This window comes from Portunus trituberculatus, chromosome 48 (genome assembly GCF_017591435.1).
Source record: "Portunus trituberculatus isolate SZX2019 chromosome 48, ASM1759143v1, whole genome shotgun sequence".
Lineage (NCBI taxonomy): Eukaryota > Metazoa > Arthropoda > Malacostraca > Decapoda > Portunidae > Portunus > Portunus trituberculatus.
The window spans coordinates 11401027-11405947 of NC_059302.1; positions in this window are offsets into that span (position 1 = coordinate 11401027).

Sequence of the window (4921 nt, forward strand, 5' to 3'; positions counted from 1 at the left end):
TTTTTTCTTTTAAGATAATTATTTTCTTCCTTCTCACTCTTGTCTTTGTAGTTTATTTGAGATTTTTTTTCACTTTTTTTTTGTGTCGTGAATTTTTTTTTCCGACCATTTATTATTTTATGCGTTTTAGTTTTATAAGGATAGTTTTTCTTTTCCTCACTTATTTCTTTATTCATTTATTTTGTCATCTTTTCCAACTTATTTCCTAATCATTTGTTTCTAATTCTCATCTTCTCTTCCTTATGTTTTCTTCCTTGACCTAAAAATGCAGAGTTTTCACGCCATTTCCATACCACTGACTTCAAACCATTATTTCTTGTTAGTTTTGTCACTTTTATATTTGTCACTTTTAACATTTTTCCTCGAGCGTTTCCTTATTTCGTTACCTTGTTTTTATATCATTTGTCATTTAGTCACCCCTAAATTGTCTCCCTTTTTAGTCAAATTATTTTCCTTCAAACAATTTTTTTTTTTACCGTATTAAATGATCACTATTTTAATCTTTCTCACCCATGCCATTTCCTTTCATTGGTACCTTGTTTTCATTTAATTTCTTTGTTTTCACACCGACTCTACGCTCGTATCTTCAAGCCATGTAATTGTTTTGCTTCTGGTCGTTTTTACCACCTCAGTGATTTTCTTTTTTCCTTGTACCAGTTTTATTTGTCGTCATCTGGTTTTAATTTGATTTGTTAGTTTGCCACTCTAAACTGCAGATTGTTTGTTTTCGCGCCATTCCTTTGCTTTTGTCTTCTGATCGATTTTTTTTTTTTTGGGGGGGCAGGAGGTGGTGATGAGTTTGTATTTTTTTTTTTTTTTTTTTTTTTTACATCATGTTCAATTTCCTCTTTTAGAGAGATTCCCCTGGTAAATACCAAATCCAACCTTGCTGCAACATCCTGTCCCCTGCATCTTGTTGGTGATCTCACCCACTGCGCCATCAAGTTATTTGTTGCTACCTTTAACAATTCTTCTACCCACTCACCACCTTTCACCACTTCGTAGTCTTCCCACACTATTTCTTTGCAATTAAAGTCTCCAACTATCATCACTCTATCCTTTCTGTTGAGTTCTTGCTTCATTCTGTCTAGAGTATTTCTCATCACCATTTGGTACTGTTCATATTCCCAAGCACTGGTTCTGGGTGGTATGTATACTGTTATAATATTAATGTCCCTCTTGCCATCTGTTATAAGCATACTTATCACTTCCTCATTTCTCTTACTATAGTTCACCTCCTTCACTATCAGATCTTCCTTAGTAAGAACCATTATACCACCACCACCTTTATTTTTTCTATAATTTCTCCATACTTTGTAGTGTTTTACAACAAACCAGTCTAGCTTTATTTCGGGCCTTAGCTTTGTTTCCACTACACACATTATGTCCGGTTCGTTATTTCTTAGGTAATCCATACATTCTAGCCTCTTAGACAGAAATCCATCTATGTTCGTGTAAGTCACTTTTATTCCATTCCCAGTCTCGTTCTTCCATGTAATGCCTCCACCACTTCTTTAGCCTCCCATTTCTCATCCTCCAAAAAAACTTGATCTTTTCCTCCTCTGTTCTTTCGTCATTCCTCTCCTTCTCTTCAGATACTAGCTCCTTCGTCTTCATTCTCTCATCTTGTGACATATTTCTTCTTATGTAAATTGTTTTGGTTTCCTCAGAGTCCTTAAGTTTCCAAGCCCTCCTCAACAAGGCCTCCGCTGCCACCTGAGACTTTAGTTTCAATTTTAATGGTCTATTCTTGCCTTCCTCAAAAGCTCCCAATCTGTGTGTGTGTGTGTGTGTGTGTGTGTGTGTGTGTGTGTGTGTGTGTGTGTGTGTGTGTGTGTGTGTGTGTGTGTGTGTGTGTGTGTGTGTGTGAATATTTACCTAGTTGTATTGTACATGGTTTAAGTGGGACTCATAGTGTCCTGTCTCCATATCTCCACTTATCTAATTTTTCTTTAAAGTTATGCAAATTATGTGCTGTAACAACTTCAACATTCAATGCATTCCACTTTTCAACCATTCTCTGTGGAAAACTGTATTTTCCAATAACTTTCACACACTGCCTCATCCTAATCTTCTTTGCATATTTTCTTGTCCTTCCAGCTTCTATCACCAGCACCAGGTCTTGCTTGTCTATCTTTTCAATACCATTAACTATTTTATACAATATTATTAGGTCTCCTCTTTCTCTTCTATCTTGTAAGGTTGGCAGTCTCATTTCTTTCAGTCTTTCTTCATATGTTAGGTCCTTTAGTTCTGGCACCATCTTTCTAGCTATCCTCTAGATCTGTTCTAATCTTCTTATATTGTTTTTCAAGTTCAGCAACCACACCACTGCTGCATATTCCAACTGTGGACGTATCATACTTATAATAATTTTTTCATCATATCTTTGTCTAAGTACTAAAATGCCACCCTAATATTAGTTAACATTTTATACATTGTTCCAAATATCTTATGTGTTTTTCAGGGCTCAGAGTTTCTTGTATAACCACTCCTAGATCTTTTTCCTCTTTAGTCTTCATTATTTGTTCCTTTCCTATCAAATAGTTCCATACTGGTCTTCTCTTACTCTTTCTTAATTCCATTACATGACATTCTTGGCATTAAACTCTAACTTCCATTTCTTACTCCACTCATAAATTTTGTCTATATCTTCCTGCAGCAGTAAATAGTCTTCTCGGGTCTTGATTATTCTTAGCAATTTTGCATCATCAGCAAACAAATCAATATAACTGGTCACTCCATACTGTGTGTCATTTACATATACCTGAAACATAATGGGAGCTAACACTGACCCTTGTGGCACTCACTTGTTACTTTATTCCAAGATGAGTATGTATCTCTGAACACAGTTCTCATCTCTCTGTCCTTTAAGTAATCCCTTATTCAATTTCTCTCAATCCTCCTATGTTCTCCAACTTCCAAAGTAGTCTGCTATGTGGGACTTTATCAAAAGCCTTTTTTTTATGTCCAGGTATACCGTGTCCACCCATCCATCTCTGCTCTCCAGTCCTTCTACTACTCTTGAGTAGAAACTTATTAAATCTGACACATTTGATCTTCCTATCCTGAACACAAATTGTCTGTTTGATATAACTTATTCTTCTTCCAGATATCCATTTTTCTTTGATAACAATTTCACATATCTTCACAACACATGTAAGTGACACCGGTCTGTTGACTTTCCTCCTTTGAATATTAGGATTATGTTAGCTCTCTTCAATTCCAGTGGTACTCTCCCTTCTTTTCATGAGCTTTTAACCATTTCCCAAACTCGTTCTAACAATTGATCTTTACATTCCTTAAGTACTCAGCCTGGCACACCATCCAGCTCCATCGCTTTTCTGACATCTAAATTTTCTGGTAGTCGTCCAATATCTTCTTTGTGCACTATGATTTCTTGCAAGCTCTGACAATGCAATGTCGTATTTGGTTCTGTAAACTCCTCTTCTTCAGTGAACACAGTTTTGAAACTCTCATTCACTATTTCACTCATTTCCTTTGCTGTTTGGTATGTTTTCTCTCCTTTAATTATTTTTTTCTATGGTTTCCTTATTCTTCATCTTACTTGTAGAAAAGCTTGAGTTCATCTTTGCTTTTCCACACCACATCTTTCTCAAAGTTTCTTTCTTCTCTCTCCTTACTCAAATATATACATTTCTAGTATCCTTATACTGCTGTCTGTTGCTTTCATTTATCTGCTTTTTGAGTTTCTTCCAAGCTTTATCCTTTTAGCTTATATATCTGGCATTGTACCAAGCTTGTATACTTTTTTTTACTCTATGGATTGGTATGTATTTCCTCATTCCCTCATTATACTTCTGTAGCAATAGTTTATATTTTCCTTGGTCTGTCTTTCTGTTCATAATGTTCCTCCATTCAATGCCAACAAAAAATTGTCTTTACTTTTTTCAAAATTTGCTCTTGCATAATTTAATCTCTACTTTTTGTAGTCCTCCCAGTATCTTAGCACATCCTCTTCCTACAAGGTCACTTCTTCCATTGGACTCTGATATTGTATGATGGGAGGGAACTTCAACATCTTAGTGAATACTAGGTCAAGCAATGATGGATTTTCTTCCCCTCTATACCGTGTTGGTTCCTCCCAGGCGCGGATACAGGGGGCCCAGGGGCCCAGGCCCCCAAATCTCCGCTCCCCTTTAAAAATCTCGACTGTATGCTCCGCCATCACTAATCACTATCCATTGGTCTTCACTATCTTGATGGCGGCGGGCCCCCCCCAAATAGATATTCTGGATCCGCGCCTGGTTCCTCCACCCGCTGATCCAATGTATTCACCATAGTTAACTGTAACATCTCCTTGCTCCACTGTCCAGCATTACCCATTACTTTCATCTCTTTCCAGTTTACTCTTTTGCAGTTGAAGTCTCCTATTAATAGTATTTTTCCAACTCTTCTTATGATATTATCAAAGCACTTAATCACCTCTCCTTGCATTTCCTTATGTTATTCTGTTCTCCATGTATTTGTCTTAGGTGGCACATGCACAACTATGATTTTCCTTTTTCTAATTTCTTCTGTCTTGATTGTTACTCCCACTACTTCTGCCATGCCATCTCTATAGTGCACTTCCTCCACACATATATTATCACAAACCATTATTAGCACTCCTCCTCCTCCTTTACCCTTTCTGTCTCTTCTCCAACTTTTGTATCTCTCTTCCTTAAAGCTATAACATGGATCTCCTCCCTTAGCTTTGTTTCTACTATGCACATTAAATTTGGTCTTTTCTCCTTCAAATTTTTTTTTTTTTTTTTTTTTTTTTTTTACATTACAAGGGCACTGGCCAAGGGCAAACAAAGTGTTGGAAAAAAAAAATCCCGCTGGTTGCCAGGCCCTGTTAAGAGGAAAGTAGAAAGAGAAAAAACAAAAAAATCTAAAAGGAGGGTCCAGTTAACGT